The sequence below is a fragment of the Telopea speciosissima genome, chromosome 7 (genome assembly GCF_018873765.1).
Source record: "Telopea speciosissima isolate NSW1024214 ecotype Mountain lineage chromosome 7, Tspe_v1, whole genome shotgun sequence".
Lineage (NCBI taxonomy): Eukaryota > Viridiplantae > Streptophyta > Magnoliopsida > Proteales > Proteaceae > Telopea > Telopea speciosissima.
In genome coordinates, this window is record NC_057922.1 from 33,207,543 (window position 1) to 33,226,384 (window position 18,842).

Consider the following 18,842-nt stretch of genomic DNA (forward strand, 5'->3'; position numbering starts at 1 on the left):
TTTTATCCTCATCATGCTCGGCTCGTCCATTCCCAGGCCTCGACTCGGCCCTTTTCTGGTCGCGGCCTTCTAACCTCCGACCCCCATGGTTTTCTTGGCCACCATTGATGTACTGCTTCAAGTGCCCTGCCTTGATCAACTCTTCAATTTCTCTTTTCATCTGATAACTATCCTCGATGTCGTGACTGGTGTCCTTTTGGAATTGACAATACTTGTTGGGATTTTGAGATGACCCAGCTTGCATCAGTCGGGGTCGGTGGATGTATCCGCCGTCCTGTATTTGCATCAAGATTTCTTTCTGCGACGTGTTCAAGGGGGTGTGCTCGGGACTTCGAGATCGGTCTGATCTCTCAGCTTGGTAATCAGTCTTGGGCCGCTTTTCCTCTTTACGGTCATCAATCGTCGGCCTGTTCTTCTCGGCTCGATCTTCATTTCCCTTCCGGGCTTGGAGCACCTTGGCCATATTTGTAAACTCATTGCACCTCTCCAAGAGCTCGGCCAGGTTTTTTGTCAGCTTTCAGGCCAAGTCCTTGATGAAGTCCATGTTAGCGAGCCCATTGCTCATCGCAGTATGGGCCGTGGCCTCATCCAAATCCTTAATGTCTAAGGATTCTTTGTTGAAACGCGAGACGAACGCTCGGATCGACTCATCAGATCGTTGCCTCACGCTGAGGAGGTTGACCGTCGTCTTCTTGTGTTTCATGCTACTCTGGAAGCACGTGACGAAGGCTCAACAGAGCTGAGCGAAGCTTGTTATGGAGTTTGGTGGCAACCAAGAGAACCATGAGGTCGACGCGTCCTTGAGAGATGCAGGGAAAGCCTGATAAGAGACAATCTTGGTTCCCGCATACATGGTCATCATCGCATTGAAGTAGTTGATATGATCCGTCGGGTCGGTCGTCCCGTCATACTAGTCGAAGGGAGGTGGCTTGAACCCGACCGATAGTGGCACGGCCATGATCTTGTGAGGATAAGGGTGTCATCCGACTAGGGAATAGGCGTTCGGGGTTGCCTGTTTCTTTAATCCCTCCACCTGCTTGGCTAAGTCTCGTAACCGCTTTTCCAACTCAGTTTCAGGTGCTCGACCATTCGGCTCATCCACCTGATGCAAATTGTCTCGTTCATTTGGCTGAGGTCGGCCATTTTGTCCTTTAGCTCAGGATCGGTTCACTTGGTCATCCCGTTGAGGTCAGCCATTCTGGTTGGCTCGATCAGCATCACCCCTCCTTATTCTTCTTTCCATCTGGAAATTAGACCCACGTGGGCTTCTCGGCTGTTCTTCTCGGAGAGGCAGAGGGCTTTGACGCAGGGGGGCTACCTCCTGCTATTCTCGGTGTGCCCTCGGCTGTCTGTCCTCTCTGAGCCGGCCTAAAAATACCGATCTCCTCGCTACTGATGCCACTGGTTCTATCTCTTGCCCGATCTTCGGGCTCCGACGATGCTCCTGCTCACCCCATCGAGCGCTCCTGTTGGGATGCAGAGGAGGAGTTTTTTGACGAGGCGGATGTGACGATGCGGTTCGACTTGACTCAGCCCGATGCCGGCCACCATTCTACTGCAAGTTTCCCTCTACGCGGACCAGGGCTGGAGGGGGCGCGACCAGTGGTTGACCCATCAGCCCACCTCAGGCCATCTGGGTCATGAAAGTACGCAAGATCTCGTTGGTGTGGAGCATCTGCAGTTGGAAATCGATAACTTACCTGTTATTCATCGGGGCTTTCGGATCCAAATTCTCCGGTGAGGGTGGCGGCGGTGGTAGGCTCAACCCATTCAAGTTTGGCTCGACCTGTGTCCGGTCAGCCACTGCTGTGTCCAGTACACTTCCACCATTCCCACCCTCTAGCGGGGGAGTTGGATTGGCCGCGACACCCATGCTGGGCTGCACACCCCCTGCCCGAGGGGGTCTTTTGGTCGTACCTTACCGTGATGCCTCAGGGGGTAGCGAATGTCTCGCTTGCCTATCAGGTTACAGCTCATCCCCGCGAGAGGCGGAGCCGTGCTGTCCTGATCTTGTTTGCACCATTGTTCTTGCTCTTGAAGTTGGTAGAAACGACGATGACTTATTGACGTCATTTCCATAGACGATGCCAAATCTGTTGCGTGTGAAAACCTCCATCGCCCGGTTCACCCACGGATGAGCCTGCAAAAAATTGAGTAAGCGCAAGAGAGCCGATGTGGCTCTGGCCTAGGAATCTCCGACGCTCAAGTCAGGTCTCCAGTGCAACAGCTTAACAGCTTAGTAAAAGTGAGATGAGCATTTGAGCTCCATACCTAAGTATTTATAGAGTGAGGTGAGGCGGTTGGGAGAGTCCTAGTATGGTAGGAGTTCTTCTCTTGGAAGGCTCTCTCGCTTAGAGCGAAGTGGAGGATTCCGTATCGCGGTAGGATTGTGCCTCGATCCTTATCTCATGATTCTCAGATTGTGCTGATGTGGCTCTGCGATTCTCGATGAGCCGTTACAAAGGCTTTTGTGGAGGGCTCGGCCTCAGAGCTTGGCCTCAGAGCTCGGCCTCGGCCTCAGCTGACTGGCGTGAGGTCAGCTTAGGGTCGATGGCTGATTTGGGGGTGCTTTATGGGCTGAGCCGTGGTGCTCAGCTCGGCCGTGTGATCTCTCAGGGACTGGGTCGACCCGACTTCTCTCGATTCAGGTTGGTCCTCTGATTGACCTCGGCTCGGCCAGGTGGCAGCATCTGATTGGTGAGGTGATTCTATGCCTTATCATCTATCATTTGTAGAACAGGTTTTGTTCTTTCTCCCCAACTTTTTTGTTCAATTCCTTTTTTTGTCCCCACTGAATGTATTCCTTTTTGGTTCACTGTTGTTGGAATCTCAGAAATGCAAAATAATAACTTGCTGAATTATGGGTGATTGCCAGTAGAGAAGAAGGTGCATTTGTTTGATCGTTTTCATGGTTGTATATGATAAATGCTACATTTTGATAATTATAAGTTAATTAATTTGTGGCTTACTTTAATTAAGATTTTCTTAATTTTCATGTGTCATTGGCATTAAAACCAGAACTTGATTTGAAGATGCTTTGTTGAAGTAAATATGGTTATTGGTGCTAAAACTTTAACTTAACATGATCATCCCTTCTCTCTCATTTTTTTTTTTTACTGATCAGAGATATGGATGAACATTGGATTTTTAAAATATTCCATACGTCACTAACCTTGAAATACTCTTTACCTTTATTTGAATGGACATCCTATGAGTATATAGAACCGTCTTAGGGGGCCTAAATAAACATTAACCACAGAAACAAGGGATTCCTCTGTTAGTGGACAGAACTAAGCAGAATAGATCAGCTAAAACTGAGAGAAGTAGTTGGCTTCATCAAGTAGTGTGTCTTCTTCGTCTTCACCTTCCATTCCGAGGTGTGAAGCTTCATATAAACTCATCAGTCCTCTTATGTCTTCACTTAGTTTTTGTTTGAACTGTCCCTCCTTGTCCTTGAAGATCTCAAAGACATCCATTCCAAGTTCACCCAGAATTCGCCTAATGACTCTTCAAGTTTCTCAATGTGTTTGACCTGAATTCCAGCCCACAATAGTGAAAAGCAAGAAGAGTATTAAATTAGTTGTTGGACCCCAAAAAATAAATATTATTAAACATAAAGTTGCCCCATTTCTTGGAGAAACTAATTAAGAATTAATGTTCAATTCTTACCATATTGACATCACTACTGCTAGTATAATGACAGAATAGCATGAGGTTCCCTTCCTCCTATTTATCTTCTCCATTTCCATTGGTCTTCATTGAGATTGAGGCAGTACAAAGTTCAGTCATGAATTACAGACCTGTTGTGTGATGTTTGGCAGGTGGGAAAAGTGTATTAAAGGTGGAAATGAGTTTACTTGCTGTTGTTTTTCCTTGATTGTATTGCTTCAATAGGGAGAAATACCCTTTTGTCTCCACTGATTGAATACTACTTGATGGGTCTTTAGCTCAAATTGGTAGAGCACTTGGAACATGAGCATGTTCCAAGAGGATGGTGGTTCGAGTCCACCAAGGCCCTCTTTATTCAACTGTTCATAGCATAGTCAGTTATGCCACTAATCCACACAAGAACCCAATTTTAATGGCATCTTTGAAATTTGACATATTTTTATACTTACTTTGGTTATGTTAATGAGATATTTTAATTTTATGCTAAGGTTGGGAAGAGAAAAGGATTTTACAACTCTTTTTTTGGTATAATTGACAAAGAAATGGCATTATTGTAATTAATATCAAATAGGGAAGAATAGGTTTTACCAAACACCATTTTCATTCTAAACAGCGTTCTTGAGACCGTTACCAAACAGTCATTTTCGGTCTCAAAACGCCGTTCTAGACCAGAAACGCAAAAGAACATTTCTAGTCAAGAACGGGCGTTCTTTGTTCAGACCGTTACCAAATGCAGCCTTAGTAATCTTGCTGATAGATAATAAATTAGATGATAGAGAGGGCACAAATAAACTATCTGAAGTACGGGAAAAAAATTCCAGGGCCCCACGTCCTTGGACTGGAACCTTCTCCCCATTAGCAACAGTAATTGGAGAGTGAGACCCATTAGATGCATCATGCAAATTTGTCAAGCAATGAGAAGTGTAGCACATATGGTCAGTTGCCCCTGAATCAATAATAAAATAATTTTGAGATATGGTAGATAGGGCAAAAATATTACCAGATGATTGAGCCATATCGTTAGAATCTGTAAGAGTGGTGCCACTGGTAGTCATGAGTTGTTGGAGCTGTAATGCAATCTTTCCAAGAGAAGTTTGTAAATCAGGAGTAGGGGTTTGGGTAGCAACCATAACCTCCGAATTCTTTTCTTTGGCAGCAGTATGCAAATGAGGATGGAGACTCCAACAGCGATCTTTAGTGTGACCATCTATATTGCATGCTTACAGTGGTACCTAGATACACGGCCTTTCCTTTTGCCTCTCCTAGTGGTGGAACGGCTACCATTACCAGACTGTTGACTAAGATTAGTAGTAGCAGTGTTAGCAGAGGAGTCAACTAGTTCTCCCCCTGTCTTAGAACTGGGATTCATGACCCTCCTGCGGGTTTCTTCTTGCTGAATTGTTGCACAAACATTAACAAAAGATGGAAGAGGAGAACTCATGAGTATTTGTCTTTTTAGATCCTCATATTCAGGACGAACACTGGCCAACAACTGGAAAATTCAATCTTGTTCTTCACGTCTGGTATATTCCTCTACAGTAGGAGCAGAGGGACGATACTGTCGAAGATCGTCCCATTTTCTTTTTAAACTGCCAAGATGGTCAGTAAAAGACTGATCAGAAAAGTTTTCTTAGTATTGGAGAGTTCCTGCTATAATTCAAATATCCGAGAGGCATTATCATCATGCCCTTACATATCTCTTAATGAATCCCAAAGATCTTTAGATGTTTCAGAATAGGCAAAAATTTCATAGATCTGGGGATCCATAGAATTGAACAACCATGACATAACAAGGTGGTCGTTTGCTTGCCATTCAACAATCTTGGCATCGTCAGCATCTGGAACTTAAATTTGGCCATTGATATGGCCAAGTTTTGACCGATCTCCTAGAGCAACATGAACTACTCGAGACCATGGGAGGTAGTTTCGGCCATTGAGTAAAATAGAAGTGAGCCTATTGTTGTTTACCTCATGTGAACCAGATTTAGCCTTATCAGATGTAGCAGTTATACCATCCATAGCAAAAGACAATAAACTCACAAGAATAAAATAACTTTTTCAATGAAGCAGTAGGAAACAATTGCAAACTATATCATGAATCTGAGTTTTATGATGTTAATCATCAGAATTGATTAACGAAATCTTCATACCTCACAATGATGACAACAATGGCAATGAAGAAATACCACAAAAAACCTCACAATTGAAGATGATAATGTTGGGAATAAACTCGATGCGCAGCGAAATTTGGATCGGGTCAATACTTGTAGTTCATGATCAAGAGTATGGAAGAAACAATTTCAAAATATCATTCATGGTTACCTTAGAGTAGCAAGTGAAACTCCTCCTATAGATAATAGGTCTTCCAACTTGTACAAACTTGGAGATTGAAAAATTGTTCAACACTTTGAAGCTTCATCAATCCTTGCAACCTTTTAGAAGAACACAAAAATCATCAAAGCCTCTTGAGTTATCTAACTCAAGTCTCACACACACCACTACAAGAGAGGGGAGAGAGAAATCGTGGGAGGGGGAGAGAGCGCTGCCAAAATCGTGGAGAGGCTCCTCCCTCTCCCTCTTTTATAATTTTAGAGATCCTTGGATCTCAAGTAATCCCCTTCCATCTTGGCCTTGGCTCAATCTTCCATTTTGGTATTTTGTGAATCTTCTAATTTTTGCAACTCCAATTTGCTACTAAAGTGAAGACATAGAATCTAAAAAGGGATACAATCTTTCCAAACTATGGTTCATGAGATATTCTCATAATATCTCTTGCTATAATATAAAAAGATATTTAACCATAAATATTTTATTCTCCCATATAATGCCATGTGTCCAATAAATTCTTTTATTATACATAAGCCCTTCCACTTGTCTAATATCCCATAATGAATTATAGGGTGTGTACTTTAATACTACTAATCCCCAATTCATCATGTACGTTGATCAAGAGAATATGTGATTGCGATCGGACGGCCGTAAAACTTTGAAATAAAATTCAATATATTTTATATTAAAAATAAATTTATAAAATATTTCGAATAAACACTGAATCCAAATTTCTGTCCGACCAATCACCAATTTTCTCTCTCCTACATATTCCCCGTAAACGGGTAGTGGATTCCATGTTGAGAAACCCTTTGCTTACAATGCAGGATCACGAATTCAGTGTACCGGTTTATAGTCCGATTGGACATCAACCATTGGCTTACCAAAATCCATAATGTCACACTGCAACAAATGGAATCTCTCAGGTCAAAGGGCCATCGAGTGGCGGGTACCAGTAGCAATACATAAGATATATGTACCAGATTCTCATCTATACACGTTCTCGACGTGTACCCACATCCATGCACCGAAATCTCCATTTCTCGTGACATGCGATATGGAAACCATATAAATAGGATATGCAGTCTCGTTCCCAGTTCAGACAAGTTTTAGGTAAAGACCTATGGAACATACTTATAAGCGCAAATAAAATAATAAAATATAAAAATTAAATTCAATAATTTAATAATTTGGATTTGATGGACACACAATTCCAACAATCTCCCACTTGTACATCAAAGCCAATTGCCAACAAAAGTTACACCCATGCTCTCAATATGTTTTTCAAACACTATAGGAGCTAATCCTTTTGTCATTGCATCTGACACATTGTCAGCAGTGCTAACTTTGGAAACAGCAACATCACCTTGCTAGATTATCTCTCTAATCAGGTGATACTTCCGCTGCACATGTTTATTCCTCTAATGAGCCCTAGGCTCCTTGGACTGTGCAATCGCCCCTGTGTTATCACACAATAAAGGTATAGGGTTCTTGACTAACTCTGGAACAACCTCCAAGTTGGTAAGAAATTTCTTGAGCCAGACACCTTCCTTGGCTGCATTTTCAGTTGCCTGGTACTCTGCCTCGGTAGTAGAATCGGTTGTAGATTTCTGTTTGACGCTTCTTCACACAATCGCTCCACCACCCATAAGGTAAACCATACTGGAGGTAGACTTTCTATCATCCTTGTCAGTTTGGAAATCTGAATCCGTATATCCAACTACTGATAACTCATCACGCCCATACACTATAAAATAATCTTTGGTCTTTCTCAAATACTTGAGAATATTCTGGACCGCAGTCCAATGCTCTTTTCTTGGATTGGATTGAAACTGACTCACTATTACTATAGCATAGCAGATATCTGGCCTTGTACACAACATAGCGTACAATAGACTTCCCACTGCAGAGGCATAGGGAACTCTCTTCATCTCTTCAATGTCCTCTGGTGTCTTAGGGCATTGAGATTTAGAAAATGAAATTCCATGGCGGAAAGAAACATTTTCTCTCTTGGAATTTTCCATGTTAAACCTTGCCAGTATCTTTTCTATGTATGTGGATTGTGACAAGCTTAGCATCCTTTTCTGGCGATCTCTAATAAGCTTGATCCTAAGGATATAGCTAGCTTCACCCAAGTCCTTCATCGAAAAAGTGGTGGATAACCACACCTTTACGGATGAAAGAAACCCAACATTGTTCCCCATTAGTAAAATGTCATCTACGTACAATACGTGAAAACAAACCGCACTCCCACTGAACTTCTTGTAAACACAGGGTTCATCCATGTTCTATTCAAAGCCAAACGATTTGACTGCTTGATCAAAACGGATGTTTCAACTCCTGGAAGCTTGCTTGAGTCCATAAATGGATCTCAACAACTTGCACACTTTGTTCTCTTCACCTTTTGAAGTGAACCCCTCTGGCTATTGCATGTAGATTTCTTCATCAAGAAATCCATTTATACAGTTTGCACATCCATCTGCCACATTTCATAATTATAGTGTGCGGCTATTGCCAATAAAATCCTGATGGATTTCATCATAGCTACTGGCGAAAAGGTCTCCTCATAGTCTATACCTTCTTGTTGAGTATAACCTTTTGCTACCAGTCTTGCCTTGAATTTCTCAACCTTTCCATCTACGTCTCTCTTCCTCTTAAAGATCCACTTACATCCAATGGGCTTTACGTCTTTTGGTGGATCCTCCAGAGTCCAGACGTTATTGGAATACATTGAGTCAATTTCAGAGCGCATGGCTTCCTCCCATTTGGGTGCATCTACATCTTGAAGAGCTTGTTTATATGTCTACGGATCGTTATCCGATTCAGTGGTAACCATGTAGAATTCTTCTACGGTCTTAGCTTCTTCAGTAAGAAGTGTATAATGTGTGGGTGGTCTTATGGTCCTTCCACTACGTCGTGGCTCTTGAACTATATCAAGTTTGATGGGGTCGATAGTTGGTTCAATTGATGGGTTAGGCATTTCAGGTATAGAAGACATCTCTTCTATAACAATAGGGTCGCTTCTCTTGGCAATCAAATCTTCTTCAATGAAAGTTACATGCTTACTAACAATGACTTTCTGATTTGCGGGGTCATAGAAATTGTAACCTATTGTGTCTTTTGGGTATCCCAAGAATAAGCATCTAAAAGAACGTGACTCCAATTTACTATCCGTTTATTGCTTGCATACATACGCAGGACAACCCCAAACTCTGAAGTGTTTTACGCTGGGCTTGCGCCAATACCATAATTCAAATGAGGTTTTGGGTACAGTTTAGTTGGAATCCTATTCAATATATAGATCGCAGTCTCTAGGGCATACCCCTAGAAGGATAAAGGTAACTCACTAAAGGTGAGCATGGTTGGAACCATGTCTAACAAAGTCCGATTGCATCTCTCAAATACACCATTTTGTTGAGGTGTACCAGGATTTGATAGTTGTGACACAATCCCCTCGGTTGTGAGATATGCTTTGAATTTGTCTGATAAATATTCCCCTCCTCAATCTGATTGAATGGATTTGATGCGTTTATCTAACTGTTTTTCAACCTCAGCCTGAAACTCTTTAAACTTTTCAAAAGTCTTTAACTCCTTACGCATTAAGCAGATACTACTGTATCTAGAATAGTCATCGGTGAATGTCACAAAGTACTTATAATTATACCTAGCTTGGATGCTAATGGGCCCACACATGTCGGTGTGAATTAATTTCGACAAACCGTCGGCTCTCCTGCCTTTATTGGGAAAGGGCTTCTTGGTCATCTCTCCTTGTAGGCATGACTCACAGGTTGGGAATGGTTCGACCTTTAGACTTTCTAACGGCCCGTCCTTCACCGGCCTGTTAATCATGTCTACATTGATGTGACCTAATCTGAGATGTCATAGGTAAGTAGGACTCATTGGAGCTCTTTTTCGTTTCAAATCGATATTTGAAACATCATTTGTTATCAAGGGTTGTTTTAGAAAATATAAACCATTTTGTAAAAATCTAGAAGCAACAAAAATATTATTATAACGAATTGAAAGTCTAGTACTAAAAGTAAAAACATAACCTTCTGAAACTAACTTTGAAACGAAAATAATATTCCTTTTAAAAGAAGGAACATAGTCGCAATTCTTTAAAACTAAAGATGCAGAATCAAATTCTATACTATAGGTTCCAACTGCCAATGCCTTGGCCTCTGCTCCTGTGCCCATCTTGAGACACACTTCATTCTTGTCCAGTCTTTTTGTCTTCTTGAACCCCTGCAACATATTACAGACATAGACCGTAGATCCGGTATCCACAAGCCATGAGTTAGATGGTCCAATAGACATATTAGTTTCGAAAAAGATAAAAACATTTAAATTACCTTCTGAAGAGGTATCCTTATCATTCTACTTCTTTTTCAAGGAAGCCAGGTATGCACGGCAGTTACGTTTTCAATGCCCCTCTTTCCCACAAAAGAAACACTTTCCTTCCTTGGGAGATTTCTTCTTCTGAATTTTTCCATTTTTTTCTTTATGGGTCTTACCCTTCTTTTTCTTTCCTTTGTTCTTGGAAGAACTTTGCTTCATCTCGGTGAAGTGCACTTCTGCCTTTTCCTTTTTAATTGCTCTCTCGGCTTCTTGTAACATATTACCCAGCTTGGTCAACTGAACATCTAACTTGTTCATGTTGAAGTTGAAAATAAAGGAGCTGAATAAGTCGGGGAGAGATTTAAAAATGACGTTCCTCTTATACTTCAAGGAGAACTTTTCATAACCTAAACCTTCCAATTGCTCGAACAAGTTTCGAATTTTCATCACGTGGTCCAAGATCGGAGTTCCAGGTTCCATCTCGAGACTATTGATCTTATCCACCAACTCGTACTCTATGTGGGTGTCTTATTGGCTATACAACTCCTTGATTTTAGTCATAATGTCACTCGCAGAAAATATTCTCTTGACAAACTCGACAATCGATTTGTCAATGGAATTCAAAATGTATAGTTGGGTCTTTGAATCCCTTTGATGGTAGGATTTAAAGATAGCCACTCTTTCCTTTAGGTGTTCCGCGGTAAATTTAATAGTACCATCAGTTCCATCTATGTCAGCGGACGGTATAGTGGGAGATTCTTCTGTTAAAACAAAGTCAAGTCCCTCAACCTTGAGAATGAGCATAATGTTACAATGTCAATCCTCATAATTTGGTCCGATCAATTTTAATTGGATGATAAGTGACATAAGGGTGTTGTTGATTGGAGCAGCCATGTCGAAACGATCTACACATGTACAAGTAAAAATATAATAAATATCGTGACTATTGAATTTTGATTTTGGACTAATTACAACAATGGTACTTCATCTTTTTCATATCCCTCAATAATGAAAAAAAAAATGTATTGGAACTCACAAATCCTTGCATGTAAAACTTACTCTATCAGGGATCATCTCACATACGGTGATTGGGTGGACTATTCTGTCTGTTTCTTAGGCTTCCAATGTAATTGGTCACTTGAGTGTTATGTCCATATCCTATCAGCTCACACACACTCAAGTCATGTGTATTCCTAATGATTCGGAATGAATCATGGCATCATGAGAGATGACCCACTAACGCAGTGCTCTCCCACTATCCATGTCCATTTCCTATTCAATGGGAGAAGGTATAGACCGTATGGTAGTGAGATCCTCATAACGTCCTATCGGCTCTATTGTGAGGACCTCATTACCTACCTCTACATTCATCATCAAAAGGGGGTCATGAACAAAGATCTACTGGTTAAGATCTATCCATATCACACATGCTTTCAAAGTTGGAGGGTAAACGATCGTGCACAAAATATATCGTCATATATAGAAAATGTAACGCATAAGGTAACACATATATAAATTGTGGTTATGAGATGGTAGGTTTAGTAAGAATAATAACGTATTATTACTCCCACTAAATAAATAATTATTTAAATTAATTTAATGTCAAAAAAACCATGCATCGAATGCATCAAGTGATGCACAATAATTAGTGCTTGCTCCATCCTTTGGCATCTCCATGCTTTGTTTCTATCTCCTTCCATCATCATATATTGGCCTCCATCTTTCTTTAAGATATTCAACTTCATCGGTTGAACTTATATAAAATAAATAAAATTACAACCTAGTTCTCTATACACTTTCCTTGGGGAAGAAACCCCTTTGGTAAACACAACCCACCATTGGATTGCCCAAGGGATGGAGTACATAATTTTATCCAAAAAAAAGGGGGGAGAGAAATAGAGGGAAAAGAGAGCACAACGCACATCACATTCCATATTTCACATTCCATAATTAAATGCTACCATCCATATAGATTTACAAATTAAATCCATTCCCATAACCACCAAGATAAAATAAAAAAATTTTCATGACCTAGTCCAATAAGGTAATGCTACATGTAACCCCACATCAACATGTGACAAAATTGGGTGAATGCAAATCACCTACTTAACATTTAAATATGAGTGCATCCCAAAAAAAAAAAACTTGAACTAAAAAAAGTCCAATAAAATACCCATAAAAAAATTCTCCAATTTAAAAAGGAAATTAAAAAAAATTGTAATTTAAATATAAAAAAAATAACTATTTTATTTTTTCTTCCCTTTTCATGTCAACCATATTGTGATCAAATCAAAACATGCATCCTCTTATTGGAAAAATAACAACTTTATTCTAAGAACATGGAGAACCCTATTTTATCGAAACCATACTCCAACCATGAATGTACAAACAATACTCTGATACCAATTGTTAGGAATAAACCCGATGCATAGCGGAATTTGGATCGGGTCAATACTTGTAGTTTATGATCAAGAGTATGGAAGAAACGATTTCAAAATAACATTCATGGTTACCTTAGAGTCGCAAGTGAAACTCCTCCTATAGATAATAGGTTTTCCAACTTGTGCAAACTTGGAGATTGAAAAATTGTTCAACACTTTGAAGATTCATCAATCCTTGCAACCTTTTAGAAGAACACAAAAATCACCAAAGCCTCTTGAGTTCTCTAACTCAAGTCTCACACACTGGTACCACTACAAGATATGGGAGAGAGAGAAATCGTGGGAGGGGGAGAGAGCACTGCCAAAATCGTGGAGAGGCTCCTCCCTCTCCCTCTTTTATAATTTTAGAAATCATTGGATCTCAAGTAATCCCCTTCCATCTTAGCCTTGGCTCAATCTTCCATTTTGGTGTTTTGTGAATCTTCTAATTTTTACAACTCCAATTTACTACTAAAGTGAAGACATAGAATCTTAAAAGGGATACAATCTTTCCAAACTATGGTTCATAAGATATTCTCATAATATCTCTTGCCATAATATAAAAAGATATTCAACCACAAATATTTTATTCTCCCATATAATGTCATGTATTCAATAAACTCTTTTATTATACATAAGTCATTCCACTTTCCTAATATCCCATAATGAATTATAGGGTATGTACTTTAATGCTACTAATCCTCAATTCATTATGTACGTTGATCGAGAGAATATGTGATTGCGATCGGATGGTCATAAAACTTCGAAATAAAATTTAATATATTTTATATTAATTTTATATTGAAACTAAATTTATAAAACATTTTGAATAAACACTGGATCTAGATTTCTGTCCGACTAATCACTGACTTTCTCTCTCCTAGATATACTATAAACGGGCAGTGGATTCCATGTTGAGAAACCCTTTGCTTACAATGCAAGATCACGAATCCAGTGTACCGGTTTATAGTCCGATTGGACATCAACCATTGGCTTACCAAAATCCGTAATGCCACACTACAACAAATGGAATTTCTCAGGTCAAAGGGCCATCGAGTGGCGGGTAAGTATATCACACACACAACTAGTAGCAATACGTAAGATATACGTATCAGATTCTCATTTATACACGTTCTCGACGTGTACCCACATCCATGCACCGAAATCTCCATTTCTCGTGTCATGCGATATGGAAACCATATAAATAGGATGTCCAGTCCCGTTCCCAGTTCAGACAAGTTTTAGGTAAAGACCTATGGAACATACTTATAAGCCCAAATAAAATAATAAAATGTAAAAAATAAATTTAATAATTTAATAATTCGGGTTTGATGGACACACAATTCCAACAGATAACAGTAGTGATCGATTGAGTAAATCCTTTACAATGAACGATGATAACAACAGTGAAGGAAGGCCATGATCAAGTACATCCCTAGAATCGAACACGCTCTAATACCATGTTCTAAAACATGAAAGAAGAAGAAGAGAACGAAGAAAAGAGGAGAGAAAGAAGAAGACGAGACCAAGCTTTAACGTGGTTCGGCTGGAAGGCCTACTCCACGAGTGAAAGATCCCCAATTCAACTTAGCTACTTGGGGAGATTATTATCCTTTAAATAAGGAGAATACAATTGAGTTTCTAAACAAAGGTCTCCTCTATCTAGGAAACTAAATCTACCACATAGGTGTGCCTTACCTCCTATCGAGCTTGAGTGACCTGGCACCTCAATCTTTCCTTCAATTTCGCCAACACTTTCAGTGTTCTTTTTCCTTCTTTTTTTTTTTTGTTTTTTCATTTTCTCCTATTTTCTTGTGATTCAAGCATCTTTCAAGGATTGTGAAGCATCAACTACAACCCCCCAACTCAGGTTGTTTAAGGTAAATACTCAAACCCTTCAATTTCTTCTAGTGTTTTTTTTCATTTGTGGAAAAAACATTACAAAATCAAGAGAACACATTCTATTTGTATGGAATCTAGTTTTTTCTATGGTGAAAATACTTAGGTTAAAGGAGTTTTATTGATTCTAATAATTTTCTACGTTAATGACATTAGGCTGATCTACAACTTCATGTCGATTCCCTTCAATTTGTTATCCAATTTTTTAAAATATTTTATTGTTATTATAACATAATTTAAAAACAAAAACTTACCAAAAAAAAACAGAAGTATGATTTTCTAGGTCTAAATTATGTGTAGAATTTCTCCCCAAAAAAAAAAAACAATGCGTAGAATAAGTTATATAAGTAAAAAATTATAGTATCTATGTTATACATAGAATTTGAAGCCAATTTACTCTTTGATTTTTTGACATCTATTCATTCAAATATGTGTATTTATACTTAAATAAGCAATCCCTGAAGTTTTGTGGAAAAATTTCACATATTTTCCCATTTCCTTTTATTTCCATGGATTTTGTTAAAATGACTCACTTTTAACCCCATTTCGTCGAAAGAGGCATAATTGGCCTCCATGTCAAAATCTTGAATCTTGCTTTTAAGTATTTTATTGACGAGTATCCTTCCTTTCAAAATTGGTGCCAAACCTACTTAATTACTCAACAAAACGCATAGAGAGTAGGTCCTAAAAGTCAAATTCATTATAAACGACCAAATAATTACTTCTCCAGTAATCATTTTGCGCATATTATATTTGCTAAAAATAAGTATTAGTTCATATAGAATGATATTTAATTGTAAAGACTCCACTTTTAGTTCTCATGGTGGATGGTTTTTGACCCCTTGTTGAGGGATTAGTAGCCTTGCCTCAATCAAGAAGAGAAAATGTGCCTCAATCAAAGTAGGTAAAAAGAAGTTGTAACCTTCCTACTTTGTTCTTTTTGAATAAACACATTTATCCAATGAGTGCAGTGCAAATCATGTCATTTCACGTGTGTTCAAAAAATGTGCAAGACAATGACTGCTTTTGAATAGTTAGAATCAAGATGGAGTTAATCACATAAAGAAACTTAAAAGAAAAGGTAACGAATAAGAGGGCCTAAAAAGATCAAGCAACATGGATTTAGGAATTTGTAATGGAATAAAGAATCTTATTCAAACTGATTAACTTGACAACTTCATTTTGTTTTATATAAGCTAGCTGTACTTTTTACTTATTATTTTAGATTAGCTTTGTTCATAATTTTTTCCCTTTTTTCCTTTGCAATAGGTGAAATGCAATTTGGTCAATAATAGTCAAATATTTTTAACACTTATAGCTAATATGTTAGGTATTTGATCGATACGTCAAAAGATTCAGAGCTGATGGAACACGTTAAATCAAAGCCCTTAAACCTATCTCAAACTAGGTTTGCCCAATCTAATGCCCATACAGAATGAGCCCCATCAAGCACATAACATAAATACTCTTAAGATTTATATCATTTATTAATTTCCACCATGGTTGTTAATGATAGGAAATTTACCACTCCATCATTTTCAGCTAGAATTTTAAAAATACCATCATTTTGAATTCTAAGAAGCAAAATTTACAAGTTGAAGTACATAAGATCAGAATCAAACAGCAAAATAAAGAGATGACATCACCCATGTTTAACGAGGGAAGAAGCCCATCGGACCCTCTTTCATTCATGATTCAGGAAGAGCAAGAACTGTGTGAGAAAGAAATACAGGAGAAATCCTTTGACTCCTTGACTTTGAAAACCCACTAAAGGAAAAAGAAGATACTCACGTAAGCTTTAAAAAACAAGAAAACCAAAATATCTGATTGTACTGTTGGTAACATTTGCTCAGCATCAGTAAATGTGGGAACCTCACATCCTCAACCAAACCTAACAAGTCCATTGTGGAGGAGAGCTCTCTCTCTCTCTCTCAAAATCAAGTCTCTCCCGGTAGGTTTGTATTCTGGGCTGATTCCACTATGTAAAGTAGGCCACACACACATACGTCAAAACATTTTGTCATTAAAATAATAAAAGTGAAAGGAAAGGAGGAGACAGTCTCTGAAGCTTACGTAATCTGTTTTATAAAGTGTGGTGGTGGTCTCTGGGTGTGGGGTTATGATGAGGAGAACCTATACATACATGCATATATATATATATATATCAACCGTTGTTCTTGCTCTGTTAAAGAGTGGTTAGTACTCCATTATTATTATTTACCACTACCAACCCACATTCATTGAATCACCTTCTAGTCCCCAACCTGCACGTTTTTATTCTTCTTGTAAAGCTTTCTGCTTTCTTTATTTTTTTAACTTATTCATCAAGCGTGATGCCAAAGTATGCTTCAGTGCCAAATTGCCAAAGAAACACTATGTCAAGTCCTAATTCTCTACCGTGAGTTGTTAGTCTTAGTTTCAGTTTGAGTTGTTAGTTCTAGTTCTTTTCCTATTGTAACTTGGAATCCTATCATGATTAGGAATTCCTAATCTGATTAGGAGTTCCCCTTTCTATTGTAATTTGAGATTATAAATTCAAGCATTACAATCAATTCTTCTTCCATCTTCTCTTCTCTCTCAAGTTACTGGTTACAGGTCCTAGGTTTTCTACACTATTTAATCAATCCTACCTTCCAATCGAAGGATTACATCCATATATAGACTCAAACTGACTAACCAATCGTAATCTGAAACTGAAACAGAATTTGATTTAACCCTAGTGAACCAAGTAACTGCGTCAAGTTTTCTACTACTGTCATTTATTGGTTTCAACTTCTGGGTCACCTAGGACATCTTTTCACTCGGGAATGTTCACCACTTGACTTCTTCCATGAACATCCTGTTCCAATGGAAGCCCGTCTTGGAAAACTATCCAGGCAAACAGACTGTATATGGTCTCATACGTGCTTTGATTAGTGCCACCACCCAAATGTCTTCATTTGGAGCTGTGATAAGATATGAATCATGTCATTCAAAATGAAAACCTCAAGCCTACAATGATTTCAAACCCTTAATTCATTACTCATCTCCCTTCCTCAAATGGTAAGTTCAAAACCTTTAGATTTCTAAAATTGCAAATCACATGCCCCCTGGCCCTTTTCTGTCTCTTTTCTCCTATTCTGCTGCTGCTGTTATTGTTGTTGGAGAAATGAACCCATGGAGGTTTCTTGACAATTAAAGGTAAACTCATTATGAGTATCCTTGTTAAGGACCAATTTTAACATTCCTGCTTTATCCATAAGAGTTCTTTTCTTTTTGGGAACCCCACTCATCACTCAACACTCAAATGACAAGAATGATTTCTAGCAAGTTATATGGCTTTAATTTTTAGTTTAATACCAAAAAGCAGTTAAACGTCTTCAACAGTTGGAACAGTAGTGTGAAGCAAACAGCTGGTTCTTCAAAAACTACTCGTTCAAAATATACCTATTGAAACTCTTCTTACCATTGATCCATTCGGTCCAAGGCAGCAGTTGAACCAAATGACTTGGAGCTGAAATTGGCAATAGTTAATGAGTTGAGAGAAAGAGGGGGGGACTGTAGAATATATTCAGGAATTACCATTTGGATGGGAGGGTTTAAAAGGTTCGGCCAGAAAAACTGTAAATGTTTAAATAGTCAAAAATGGTTATTAGGTTCTGTATATTAGGGGAGGGGGAAATTTGGTGGCTGGAAATAATAATCAAACATAGTTTCCTTCCTCTTTTTTCTTCTTTTTTTTCTTTTTTTTTTTTTTTTTTTTTGGGGGGGGGGGGGGGGAGGTGGGGTGGGGTAGGGGAGGAGGGTGTTCATTTAGTGCTTCTTCTCCAGCTGCTGAAGTATATCTAATTCAATCTCATTAAATTCAGCTTCTTATAACAATAGCACTTGGATTGAACCTTATCCATAGATCAATTGAGACCCTGGAGCAACACTACAAGGTTTTCTTCTTTTCATGAGGAGTGCATAATTTGTTTTCGAACCTCTAATCCATTTCCCTTTATCGGTCAAAGTAAAATAGTATGACAAGCAGGTTTGGGTGGAACTGGGCAAAATACTGGCCAATGGGTCTGGTGCCTTCTGGAAACAAATTTTGCATCTTTTAGACATTGGCAACTACACAGTTTGTTGGTCTTTAGGGTTGGAGTAAATCAAGGAACTTCTGAAGGATGCAAAGAACCAGCCTACAGAACTGTTTACAGGGCTAAT